Below are 14,842 nucleotides of genomic sequence, written 5' to 3' on the forward strand. Positions count from 1 at the left end.
GATTGATGAAGATTCCAAGGAGAGCTCTGTCTCATCCTTTCTTTGCTTGCAGTATTTCTGCATCTCATCACACTGCTACTTTTTCCATCTGTGCTCTCGTCTCTGAGCAGTTCAAGATGCCACTCGTCACACGGCCAGGCTGAGGCACATCTCCAGCCATTGTCAATGCCCAGACCAATCGCCACACCCTCAGTGAGCCACCCTCTAACTGCCTTTATCTTCATCTTCTATTCATTTAAAGAATCAGTTGAAAGAAGGATAAACTTGAGTCATTTTGGGAAAATGGATGCACCTTGAGACTATAATGTTAAGTGAAATAAATCAGGCACAGAAGCTTAACTAGCACATGGTTTCTCTTATATAAGAAACCTAAATTATAAATAATTTAAAAAGCAAAATACAAGAGAGACAAAAGGAAACAAGGAGATAGATCTTTTGTAAGTGGGAAGAGGACAAGAGATAGAGGGAGGGGGAAGAGGACATAAAAAGAATGATGCACAAGTACCAGCTCCCAAAGAGGAATGTAATCATTTTGTTACGCACCACAAACATGTACTGCACTAATAAAACTAAACAGCTGAAAAAAATGAAAGGCTAAACAGACAAGATTCACTTTAGGCTCTAACCATTCTGAATTAATGTTTTTGGTGCACTGTTCACAACCATCCGGGTTGTATGTCACAGGGCTTTCTTTATACAGAAGTTAAAATCTAGTTAGTCAAAGGTTCTAAGAATCATCCACCTGCACACAATTCCATCTCCTGCTGCTGTCATGCAGGTCAGGTGAAAGGAAAGGATTCAGTGTACAGCGTGCAGCAAATCTGCCCTTCAGACACTGAGGATGCACGCTCTTCAAAAGCCCTGTCACCAGCTCTTACTGCTGAGCTTTCCACAGGGCACATCCACAGGGAAGGCACAGCTCAGTTCCTCAGATGCTGAGCCTTCAGTCTGTGAATCAAAATGCATCAGATTTTCATACAAAGTGCTCGGCAATAAGAGAGCTGAGATCTGATTTGCCCCAGAACGGCAGTTTTCTCCTTGGCAGAGTGACCAAAGCCATTTGTTTGTCCCCCATAACTAAGCAGCATTCAGGAAAAAGGTGAGGCTAATATCTGACAAATTTCACTTATTTTCATTATAAATCCACATTCCTATAAAAAATTGCATCCATGCTTCTAAAAATGTAGCACTTTTTTCAATAAATTGTTCAACTCAATATAAAGATGAATGAAAAATCTCAAAATATTTCTTTTTCAATCTATGAAGAGAAGAAATTTTTATGACTACCTCTACAGGACAGACACACTGTGTGTGTGGTCAATGAGGGAGGCAGAATATAAATTATGTAAGACTCCAACCAATTAATATATAAAAGGCATCGCTGGGTATTTTCATTTATCCAGCCATTCAGCGCCTGTTAGCTGCAATCACCATACAAAGTATGCGCAGAAACTAAGGATCTGGCTGTGGCGCTTGACCGCACTGGGTCAGAGTCCTGGCCCTACTGCTGTGTCTGTGTGCCCTTCCTTTCCCTGTGTCCCAAACGTAAGGCAGGAATCACAACGCTCCCTGTCCCCTGGTGTGTTGTGAGAATTAGATGGCCGAGACTGCAAGACTGCAGCCTTTGGGATCATGCTCAGTAAAGGCCTGGTGCTTTGTGTACAAGGCCAGTCCTGTGCCTCCCTGACTTACGGGGGAGCACTGCTGGTGTCAACGGACTCACTGCCTGCACTGCCGGGAGAGGTGGTGGCTCACAGCTGTAACCCTGAGCACTCAGGAGGCTGAGGCAAGAGGATTACTGTGAGTGCAAGGCCATCCTGGGCTACATAGTGAGTTCAAGGCCAGCTCGAACTACGTAGGGAGATCCTGATTCAAAACCAAAAAATACATCAAATGAAAACACTTGGGTATGAAGTGGTTAAGATACCTAAAATCTGAGCTCCAGGAGACAAAAATTAGAACCTAGGTTTTCAGTGGGGACACAGGGAAAAGGCGATCCCTGAATAAAAGCAGAATTTCTGCAAACAACAGGAATGGTTCTGACATCAAGGGGTGCATTTATATTTTTGGATATCCGTGCATCCGCCCACATGTCCATCCCCCAAACAAGTGTTTTGCAAGCACCATCCACACACCATGTGTGCAGTGGGAGCAGAAGAGCATTCAGCGCAGCACACAGCTGCCCTTGTACACAGCCGAGGCAGATTCAGACAGGAGGGCACTGTGACGTCACTATCATGGAGTGGCACCCAGGCCTGAGTCAGACAGATGTCATCACCCCGAAGCCCGAGGACCCTGTTTACCATGAATGTCAGCAGCACATAACATAAAGCTGTGTTTGGAAACAAACCCAGCAGCCATCTGAGACCTTCAAACCATCGTTACAACCAAGCTGGATGAACCCAAAGCTGTTCTCCCTGAAAGGAATAAAGCTGATGTCCTCCAGGCCCCACATGCCAAAGTAAAACAGAGCAGCAGACAATGCTTTTCAAGTGTGGTTACTCCTCCACCTGACCCGGTTTGACCCTCTCCTCTTCCCTTCCACCCCAAACAGGCAAAGAGATTACCTTTCTCGTCTGGAACCTCTCTCTTGCTTTTGGCCCGCTGAGCTGTTTCCCCTAGAGCCATAACTGTCCAAGTGCAGGGAAGTAATGGGACTTAAAAGATTGCACCTTGCAGCTCAGACCTCAGCCCAGTGCCTTCCATGACCTGATGGCCATTTCAAGGCTCTGTAAAAAATGTCCTCATCTTTTCCCTCACGGGCTCTGAATGTGCAGGAGTGATGAACTCCACTGAAGAACAGAGGGGCCACCACTCCAAGTGGAAGGCAAGGTGGCTGCTCTTCAGTGGTAAAAGATCGAATCCAGGGGCTCTGTTTGAAGAGCTTTCATTACCTCCTTTGTCACAAGTCCTGAACCAGAAGCCTGACCATTCCGGGTCCATATGGATGTGTGCGGCCCAGAGAGGCTGTGAGGAGGGACACAGCTCCACACCAGAGCCCAGACAAGGGCAGCCTCAGCATCAGGCAGCCTTCGAGGGTCCATGTGGCCGCCCACTTTCCCACCCCCAGCAGGACGTGTTTCTGCCTCCGGGAAGGGAGGGTAGATGTGGGTGCTCTGTGAGAGCCCCTGACGGTAATCTGCCCTTGTGGGCCAGGTGGTGAGCAGAGATCAGCCTGGACGACAGACAGACACTGCTCCATGCAGCAACAGCTATAGGTTTCTTGGTTTTAGGACCTTTTTGAACTCAAAAAATTGTGGGGCTCCCTTACACCTTTCATTTATATGGGCTACATCTGTTTGTATTTGCCACAATGAAAAGAAGCTGCGAAATTTTAAAGATTTTATAAATTTATTTAAGATAATGAACTCAAACATAAATACATGCAACATAATTATATTTTTCAAAGAAAAACTAATTAGAATGGTGGCATTGATTTACAGTTTGGCAAATCTCTTTCATGTGTGGCTTAACAAAAGCAACTGGACTCTCATAAGTATTTTTTTGTGCTACTATGCCATCTACCTACTATCTCTCTATCTAACTATCTATCACCTATTTAATCTACTATCTTTGCAGTTACTATGGGACCCAGGAACACTCTACCACTAAGCTACATATTCAGACCCTATTTTTAAATTTTTTATTTGAAACAAGGTCTCACAAAGTTGCTCAGGTGGGACTAGAACTTGTGATCTTGTCTCAGCCTCCCTCAGTGTGGGATCAGTATGCTTTTATATGCTGTGTGTGTGTGTGTGTGTGTGTGTGTGTGTCTGTGTGCGCACGCGCATGTATTCCTAGAAGTAAACACAGGACCATCACATTGAGATATATCCCCAAGCCCTTTTTAAAATTTTTTGAGTCAGGGTCTTGCTAAACTACCCAAGCTAGGCTCAAACTGGTAATTCTCCTGCCTCAGCCTCCCAGAGCACTGGGATTACAGGCATGTGCCACCACACCTGTCCTTATATGCTTTCTATTGTTGCTCATTTAAATATGTGAATAAATCTGCCTTCATGCAGGCATGAAGTTGGAAGAGGGCAGAGTACACTGACAGTCTTTTCAGAGTTGTGGTCACATCAGGTAGCCATCAGAGAGTGGCTGGGCTCTCAGAAGAGTCAGAGACACAGGCAGAACACTTTCTGACCCATCAGGGAGGCTGCAGCAACCTTCCTGGACCCCAGGCCCTGCTAGCAATTGGCAGGCAGCCGGCTCCATGAGCACTCACACTGAGGAGAAGGTGTGGAAGGGGAGTTCTTTGCTTCCCTTGGTAAAGTGTAGAGAGTAGAATGCTCTACATTAAAAAGTGCATGACACCCTTCCCCACACAAAACAGAGCAGACCAGGATGATGTAGCTCAACAAAATATTGCAACTCCAACAATGGAGTAGAAAAACATTTTTTACCCAAAAGAGTGTGAGTGAATGTTTGCAGTGATAAGCTTGTAATAGTAAACATGTTAATGAACCTCTGTAATGTAAACATGTTATCGAACAACCTGTACCCCATATGTGTGATAAGACCCGAACCAGTGCCACAGACCCCCAGTGAGAATGGTATAAAAGAGAGAGCACGGAAGACCAGCTGGTCCCACTTGGTGACCGATCCAGCCCGACGGCAACCTGCCAGACGAGATCTCCGACGAGACTTGGGTCCAGACATCGGATGCCTGCCCGGAGGGGACCCCCGGATCAAGGAGGAGGAAATTGGATTGAACACCGCAATCTTCAGCAAAGGAGAAACAAGTCACATTCCTCGGACTTGTGCAAGTACAGGGAGTGGCAACTGGCGGGTATGAATTAATTTGTTTGATGTGTGACATATATAATATATATAAAAAGCTAGTTGGCAACTACTACTGTCTCGACCTCCAGTTACTGCACACTCCGGCTCGCGACAGGAGGCGTAGTCGGCCGGATTGTGGTTTCATTTCTGGGACTCCACATTGAAAAGGGTTTAGGGTAAAGAATGAGTGTAGTGTTCAGGAAGAACAACTCTGGAGCCCCTCGGTGCACAGAAGGAGGAAGAAGCCACACCTTTAGGTGTGTGCACCTGGACCAGCACTACTTGGGTTCCATAGCCCCTTCTCAAAGGGACGGATGGAGAAAGACAGCCCTGGAGAGCTTCGGTGCTTAGGAGGAGGAAGATATCTTTCGGTATGTGCGCCTGGGTCAATCCTGTACCAACGTGAAGGCGGATAGAGAAAAGGGCATTTAAGTTGGCTAAAAAACAAAACAGTGAATTGCTCCAAAACATACATAAATACAACAATTTTGAGTGGTACTGCAAAAAGAAGTGGACTAAATTTCTGCTCCAATTGGCTAATAATGTGGGCAAGAATTAAGCAAGTGGTGAACCAAGCCTCACCATAAAAACGAAACTGAACTAGATGATATTGGAAGGAACAGATAGCAGTTTGCCAAGGACAGAGCTAAGAAAAAAATGCAAATATACCAATGCTGAAATTGAGATTAGGCTGACAGATCCCAATGTAGTAAAACCCATACTAGAGAGAGCAACGCAGGGAGAAGTACCCATTATACTAGTAAAGACCATAAGTGATTTAGATGAAGACAGGAGAAAATGACAAGCCATGGCTCAAAAGGTAGTGGAGAGATTGAAGGACAATAATCCCTTCAAGAAACTAGTTGAAGCTGAGGGCCCATCGGAACCACCCAGAGGGAATTGGGAGGTCTTTCTGGTAACTAGAACTCATGTTCGAACTCCAGTACATGGGAGAAGTAATCCATGTCTAGAGAATTGAGAATTAATACAAGAAGTAAAACCCTTAAAAGAGACAGAGTTAACTCAAATAAGACAAGAATTTGCACAAAATGGCAAGGGGGACGCCTCTTATCTTTGTATTATATGGGAAAAAGGTGCAGATACTATAATACTAAGTAGTGGAGAGATGATCAGGCTGAAAAACATTGCAGAAAACTCTGCTATACAGGAATGTCTAGTACAACTCACTGAACATAATCAGGGAAAGACATATTTGCTGTTGGAATGGGTAGCAACTGCCATAAAAAGGGCATATACCACGCTAGATCTAACAAGATGGGAAGTCAAGACACATTGGCAGGACTGGGATCAAGGCATAATATTAGCAAGAAAGTTAGGAGTTCTAGGCATGATATATATGGGAGGACATACACCACAAGAAACACACAAACCAGCATTTAAAAAGATTATCCTCAAGGAGGCGCCAGGATCACTAAAAATAATTATTAGACCAAACATACAAGGAGCAAACACTATAGGAGATATCATCAAATTTTTTAAAGAAAGCAGAAAACTAGAATCAACAAAGGTAATGAGCTTTATGGCAAGCAACCCAGGGAGAAACCCAAGGCAACAAAATCAACTTCTTAACCAAGCAAGACAGAGATTCTAAAAATTTAGAGCATTTGGCTATAACCCCAATTATAAACTAAATTTACAAAAATTTCAAAATACGAGACCATGGAACCCTACTCAGAGAATATTTGGCAGTAAACCCAATTATGACATGAGACCACAAGGAAGAGGGAACCCAAGGCAAGAGCAAGGACCATCAAAGCCTTCTTTAGCAAAAGGGGGTCCGCAAGAGAAAAACAGGATGCAAAGACTATGGCAATTCAGGAAATCCGCATGGCTGCGGACCCCAGACCGTAGATTCGGATACCAATAATACTCCATAAAAAGGAGATACCAGCGATATGGCTAATAGACACAGGGAGTGAATTCACCATATACGCTGATATCATAAAACAAGAAGGTATAAAAAATATACAAATACAAGGAATCACAGGGAATAAGACAGTATTGAAAAAGATTAAAGCAAAATTAGTTATTATAAGGAAATAGAATGTGAAATTTATAATGGATCAGTAGCACATAACATATTAGGAATGGATTTAATATCATAAATTTGGAACAAATGGAAAGACATAAAAACATGCATAAAGACAACAGGAAGTTGTCTAGCAGAAGTACATATAGAGCAAGTAAAATTACCACAAAGAGAAAGGAGTTTTACACCACAATACCCCATAAAAGGAGGGATAGAAGACATAAAAGAAGCAGTTAATCAATTGCAACAGGAAGGTATAATAGAATTAACACCAAGCTTTAACTTTAACAGCCCAATTTGGCCTATAAAGAAACCATCAGGGAAATGGAGAATGACCATTGATTATAGAAATATTAACAAACTAACACCATCTATGCCAGGAAATTTACCTGAACTAGAAGATATAACTAAAAGGATTAACAATTTTGCACCAAAAATATTAGCAAGCATAGATTTAGAAAACATGTTCTTTGGAATTCCACTACACTCAGAGTCAAAAGAATTGACAACATTCACGTGGGATAATAAACAATACCACTTTAAGCGACACCCACAGGGCTACAAAAATAGCCCTATAATAGCACATAATGCATTGCAATTATCTCTAGACAAAGTTAAACTAGGGGAAAACATATTAATAATATCATATGTAGATGACATACTAATAGCAGGAAAACAGAAAAGGAAGTAAAGGAAGTTAGAAAAAGTCATAAGCACCCTAAGAGAGGATGGTTGGACAATAAACCAAGAGAAGGTATAAGGACCAGGAAAGGCAGTAAAATTCCTAGGAATTAATTGGACAATGGAAGGACCTATGATACCAGAAACAGTATTGGACAAAATACGGAACTGAAGGACCCAAATAACCAAAAAGAGTTACAACAAATTCTAGGATTAATTAATTTCTGGAGAAACCATATACCATCTATACAGAATATAATGAAACCATTACATACAATTACCAAAAAAGCTTCAGATTTTAAGTGGACAGAGACAGAAAGGAATACATTAAAGACACTAAAAGACTTATGCAGAGAATATAGAGCTTTAAACTACCCAGAGAAGGGAATTACCATAATATTAGATATTTTGTTCCACGAAAAACAACATGGTAACCAGATTTAAAGCCACCATATGGAAACAAATGTCCACATAATGTGAAGACATATTTGAAAGAAAAAGACAGAAACAATACTGTAATGATATGTGGAACAGGATTCCCAAAACTACCGTATTATAACAAATTAGAAATATATCAGGGATTCAGCGCTAAAATTAAATTCCAACTACCAAACATAACAGAAATGATAAAAATATTGAGTCTGAGAATAGAACACTATAGACCTCCATTTGTGCTTAGTGAACTAATACCCCAACCATTTCCAGCATATGACATACATAAGAAAACAAACCTACAATTTAGCAGGAATTGCATGCAGCAAACAATGAGGTGCAACATCACAAATTTGTATGCAAAAGAAAAATGGATTGGCAATGATACTATAGAAATAACCCCACAACATAAAATAGAAATAATATGCTATAATTACCAAGATAGTGAAATAGGTATTAGGAAAATAAATGAAACATTAGGCTCTAAAAGTATTACCAGGAAGACAAAAACAACAGCAGTTGTGACATGGAAAATATAGTCACCAACTTGTCAGCACAAGGGGAAGTTCCATAGATGATGGGTGAACTATACCAGTTATAGGTGACTATACCAGTTTACCTTACAAGTGGAACCCCAAAAGATGCATGGCAAAAGTGGAACAACACAGTGAGTAAAAACACCACAACTGGCACTGCTAAAGTAAAAAGGGAACTAACATCTTTGAATGTAACACCGAATAGCAACACAACAGAAATTGGGACATCAAGGATTAACACAGCTCAGCAGAAAGGATCCACAACATTAACCTCATGGTGGATGAACCCAGAAAACATAACGACACGCACCCTAGCATTAGCACAATACGTGAGTTACAGTCACAACACAGACCCAGACTGGATACATGGAATGTTGGTGGCAGACCCTACAGATTAATCACAGTAAAGAATATACATTTCACAGGAGAATCGTTAGGACAACACTTTGCAATGAGACGTCACTTCCACAAAGCCATTAACGAAGCGATCTACCAATTTAGTACATGGTGCAATTGGCGGATGTATATGATGATGGCAAGACGAGAGCTATGCCTAAAAATGTATTAACGGATCATGCCCTGAATGTGCCAAGGAACACTTTCAGGCCAGATCCGGGGGATGGAATGTAGAGAGTAGAATGCACTACATTAAAAACTGCATAACACTTGTGCAGGTACAGGGAGTGGCAACTGGAAGGTATGAATTAATTTGTTTGATGTGTGACATATATAATATATATAAAAAGCTAGTTGGCAACTACTACTGTCTCGACCACCAGTTAGTGCACACTCCTGCTTGCGACATAAAGGATGGACAGAAAGGGAGCTGCCGGTGCCTGGAATCGTGGCCATGTGACTGGACTGCTTTCTCCCGGTGCTGTCATCCCGGGCCCCAAGGAGAAGCCCAGTCATGGGAGAGCATCCCATTAGCCAGCTGGCTTTATGTGCTAAGATGACCCTGTGAAGTCAAGACAATGGATGTTTAAACTCAAGTCAGTAACTTGGTTAAGAAACTGTGCGAGACACAGCACTTCAAAAGGTAAAGAATGAGGGTTGTTTTTTATTCTCTCTTATTTTCGTACAAAACAGTTCCTCAAGCCGTAAGTCACCGGCAGCGATATTTATGAGAGACACCGTATCAATCAACCTTGGTGGCAAATTACCCTTCACATCCACCTGAAACTAAGCAACTGATTTGGTACTTCTCCTCACTCATGCTAAGTATTTTGTAGCCCTGGATGTTCTTATCTCCAGCCATGTGATAGCTGAACCCAAAGAGAAAGAAGCCCTTTAAAGAGGAAATGCCAAGAACAGTAAGAGAAAAGCCGGAGAAGAAACGAGGAGTAGGCACCAGCATCAGGGACACAGTCCTGGGCGGAAGGCAGGAGGGGCCCCACCTGCACACAAAACCACAGGTCCTCTCCTTCTGTATGCGCTCAGGCCCTGACTCTCCAGCTGAGGGACGGACACACCGCTCCCACCCCTGTCCTCACACTGTTCTGTTTCCTAGGTGCTATCTATTGATCAGGTCCTAGGGTGTCGTATGCCGGCCCTGGGCAGCTGCCCCACATCAGGTTAGGTCCCCTCAAGCTCTGCACTCCTATGTTCCCTGTACACGACTGTCACCCTGGTGGTGGGTGTGAGGGCTGCAGTTCTTTACTTAAGGCCGCCCTTCTCTTGTAGACTCGGTGCTGCACTGAAGCAAAGACAAACCTTGCTACTTCAACGCCTAGTGCTCAGCAGTACCAAGGTACTGGATGCATATGTGCTCGAGAATGAAATCTGCCCATTATTAGGGTCTAATTACATGCTGACTTAGCCCACACATGCAGGGCTGAATCTACCCAAAGATGGCATTTGTGGAAGGAGAGAAACTGACCCCTAGACCTCTCTTATTTGATTTACAGTTCGAACTTACATTTTGTCATTCTACCCTAGACCTCTTATTTGATTTACAGTTCGAACTTACATTTTGTCATTCCATATTTCTTTTCAATCTTGCATGAAGCCATATCCCACAATACATGAAAGGGAAATATAGTGTTATGATTTAATTAATTGAGGTTTTCAATATGCTATACACAGGGGGCTAGTAATAATTTACAGTGGGTCAGAGTCATAAACAATATTAATTTATTTCCTTTACTGCAAGTGTAATGCAAAGCTATATAACCTGTGGTGAGAACAGGCTGGTCACGGTGACAGTGGGCTCATAAATATTTACAGACCTGTCTGCAAAGCTGGAGGACTGGCATCTTTGAGTGCTAACAGGAACCAGGAGAGAAGAGCAAGCCACGGACCACCCTGACTTCAAGTAAGAGCCACTTTCTGTCCCTAGGCTTCTCCACTGTGCTGCAGTACACAGAGGGACATCAACTTCTTCCTGGAGATTTTGTTTCTAACGTTGACCACAATGCAGCCCCCAGGCTTCTGCAGCCACCTCTCCTACCTTGCTCTCACCCCCTCTGACTGCATTAACAACTGCCCATTACCTCTGTCTGTCCATGGCTCCCTGGTACCAGACAACACAGGAACAGAGGGTGAGGGCTCCAGAGCCAGAGCCCAAAGTTAGTCCTGCTCCCACCACTAGTTATTGTGCAAGACCTCGGGCAGCTACTCCATTCCACCCACCTTACATTTTTATCCACAAAATGAGATGGTCACAAAAACTGTTAAAGGTTTTTGTTTTTGTTTTTTTTTCCTACACTGCTCTCTTCTTCCCTTTCTGAAAAGTTGCCCATTTGTAGCACTGTTTCATTTGTTTGAACCCCTAAATCTTCCCAGCCCCATTTTCTCCCTCTGTCAGCTGTCTAAATGCTATTTCACGTAAAGGTCCAGTGAGCACATGCGAGGCTCAAAGACTGCGCACTGCTGTGTCAGAGAGACTCTGAGCAGGCAGCTTCATCGCCTATCTCACAAGCTGGGACACATCTGTGTTCTGACACGAGGTTTCTACATCCAGTGATGCATCCTTGGGATTGTTCAGAATGGTATTTTTAGAAAAGCCATTAGAAAGGAAAAGTTCACTGCCATAAGTAAGAAGAGAGGAAAAGTAAGAATCTCAATAACCAGCAGCAGGAATATTATCATGTGAATTGCAACACCTTGTTTTGAACTAGGAAGCAATCACAAAGATGGGATTTATAAAGGGCATCATTGTACTGTGGAACATACACAATACTGTGCATAACTTCATGGCAGTAAAAAGAACAGGACCCAATCCATAGATGGATGTAAGTACTAAAATATAACAAATATAATATATATTAATAATTAATATATTTTATATATAGTAAATATAACAAAAATATCAGCATGATAGAAAAATGACATTTGTTGTTTCTACATATCTTAGTAAGGGTGAAAGTGTGCATATATTTTATTTTCTCTGAATTTTCACATTTTTCACTACATATTTACATTACTTGTATAACCAGAAAGAAGAGCTGAGCTCATTCCCTTCTAAAGCCCACTTTCCTCCGGCTTCCAGGCTCTCAGTGCTCTGCCCTGTGGTCCTCCCCAGGCCTCTCCTTGCCTTTGCTCCCGTGTTAACAGTCCCCACCACAAAGGTGATCTTCTTTCCACCATGTCTCCCTGACATTCTCTCTCAAACAAGGCTCACACCAGAATGGATGTTTAAGCTTCCCCTAAAACACCGAAGCATTTCCACAAGACTGTCCACCGGCCCGGTTTTCAAATCCTCTCCTCAGACACTTGGTTCTGCTTCCTAGTTAGGTCCCACGATGGGCTTCACTGTGCTCACGTGTACTGTCTGTCTGACTTAGGAACTTGTTTTCTGCCCTTCCTCCCCACAGCAGACATCCCTGCCCAGTACTAGCAGGCTACGAGTGGCACTTGCTTCTTGCTTTCCATAATTTGGCTGTACCATTTTCTATAAGAAGTCAAATCAAAGCTCTGCATGACTGAAATGGGTGAGTCAGATGGCGGACTGGGCAAGTACAGCCCCTTCCTCAATGGCTGCCACAAAAACCCAGGCCCTGGCCTGTGAAGTGGCAGGGCTCTGCAGAATTACATGCACCTGAGGTCAGTGTGACCCCAGTTAAAATTCTCTCCCCTGAATTACAGCTTCTCACTGGCCTGACGGGTTGCTTGCCAGCTGCATCCCATCTCAGTACCTGTTTGTTTGATCCAAGCCAGACAAGCAGTGCTTTGCCCCTTATCGCCCCACTTGGTGCCGTCATGCCAGATGTTGGCAGTGTATCACTAGATGGCTTCAAAGCATAAGCAGCCCTATTCCTTCCCACGCATGTATTCAATAAATACTGGATGCACCTGGGGGCTTTTGTCTTTGTTGCCCAGAGCAGCACTCATTGCCCCAGACCCAGCTTTCTCTCTAAGTCTTGTTTCTTGTCTTTATTCTTATTAGTTTCGTGTTGTAGTGGCTCACAGACCAGGACCCACAGCAGGGGTCGCTGGTAATGTCCCCTTTCCTGTTCCCTATACTCTCCCTTCTCAAATCTTCTACTTTGCCAAAGTGGAGCCACTTCTATCTTCAGAGTACAGCAGAGGAAGGTGTGCAGTGCTAACCCTGAACCAATCCTCAAGAGCTTGTGACACTGCCGGCTCTGCTGGTGCCAGGACGTGTCCGGTGACTCCACACTTATGACAGCAGCAAGTGCAGCAGACAGAAGTGAGCTGTTTCCCTTGTGATGGGCCACGTAGACCCTCACATCTAGGCAAGCCTTTCTTTGGTATCTGACAAAGTGTTTTGAAACATTCCTGGAAACAAGACTGAGCAATGAGCTAGATGAAAATATGAATGGATACGTTAACCAAAATTTGAGTAACTTTGTCCAAAGACTCAGGTCAGAGAGACATCAAGCTGGAGAGAATTTCCTACATCTGCCACTAATGTTCACAACAGTTTTTAAACATTAAAGACACAAATAAGTAGAAGATATTTTTATCAAATCTTCCTACAGAAATGGAAAGTATAGTGAACAAATTGAATGGCAGGGAAAAAAAATACTAAAATGTCCTAGAAAATAAAAAATTCCAGGCAGATATAAAGGCCTTGACATTAAATACAGAGGAAGGTGAATCCGCTCACATTTTCTGTAAACATGCCTGCAAAGTGGGTGATTTATTTCAGTCATTCTTTTTTTTTTAGCATTAGGCTGGGAAGCATGGGCCACCCATGTGGACAGATGGCGTCACTGGAAGACAACCTCCTCGGCAAGTGGACAGCTTTGCAAGTGAGCCACAGAGTGACCCAGGCATATAAGTATCACTTCGTATTCTCGGTGAGTTTGAAATACTGTGATACTGTTAAATCATGCAGCGCCACCAAGAAACAAATTTCTTTGCTACCAAGGAATGCTGGGCTGGCTGGATTTCCTCCAAGCCATTCCAGCTGTGCCAGCCTGTGTGTGTGAAGCACTCCTTCCTTATGAAGGGATTCTAAACATGAAGACAGACACAGCAGGTCAGAGAGGGAGGGGGCCTGGCTCACCCTGACCACCTTGTCTCAGCCATGTTAAAATCAATCCTCCGAAGGGCAGAAGGATGGAGAACCCTTCAATCTTTCCACTGGACTCTTGGTTAGATTACACAGCATTTAATATTCACATCTGGTGTAGGGAAGACAGCCAGAAGATGTGACCTTTGTATGGCAGAAAATATCATGGGGTCAGTTGTAATTTTCTGTAACAGTTGTTCGCAACGTTCATTATGTGAGCTTCAATAGCTTTACATCAGTTTGCCACAGTAGTTCACCACAATCAGGCTTATCAAGAAGTCAGCTTTAGATAATCCGCCTGACGCTTTTTAAAAATAACTGGGGTAAAAGTACCTATGTTGTGCTTTTAAAATTTCTATCTGAAAACTGCCTTTGTTTTCTTTAAAACAAGAAAAAAAGCTCCTAATTGCTATAAAATGTATCGATAGAATGAATTAAATGATACTAAAGGATGGACTAAAATAAATTTCAAATTCACTAAACATCTGTATCAGTTTTTAAAGTATCATGAACTTAGAGTTCATTCATTTAGAAAAGGAATACAACTGAAACACTGGGATGTTTATTAAGGCAAATTATTTTTGTAATATTAGCATATTAATATTTTGGTTGTATAGAAATGATAACACTAATTACAGTGGGACCCTGAGTCACTCATTAAAATATCCATTAGAACTTAGATGATGTTCAACTAGATGGTTTTAGATACTCTTAAAATGTCAGCACTGTCATTGTGCAGTCCTGTAATACCAGCACTGGGGAGGCTGAGGCAGGAAGATTGCTGTGAGTTTGAAGCCAGCCTGAGGTACATGTGATTTTAAGGCTGGCCTGAACTGCATAGTGAGAACTTGTCTCAAAAAAAAAAAAAAAAAAAAAAAA

General features: G+C 42.7%; 1 protein-coding gene across 2 annotated transcripts in view; it reads right to left on the bottom strand.

Annotated features, from left to right (window-relative positions):
• Window positions 1-14,842, bottom strand: part of Tmtc1 (transmembrane O-mannosyltransferase targeting cadherins 1) — a 215,788-nt gene that overhangs the window by 15,222 nt on the left and 185,724 nt on the right. The gene's annotated exons all lie outside the window — the stretch shown is intronic.

This window comes from Fukomys damarensis, unplaced genomic scaffold, assembly GCF_012274545.1.
Source record: "Fukomys damarensis isolate Sample0158 unplaced genomic scaffold, DMR_v1.0_HiC HiC_scaffold_15, whole genome shotgun sequence".
NCBI lineage: Eukaryota > Metazoa > Chordata > Mammalia > Rodentia > Bathyergidae > Fukomys > Fukomys damarensis.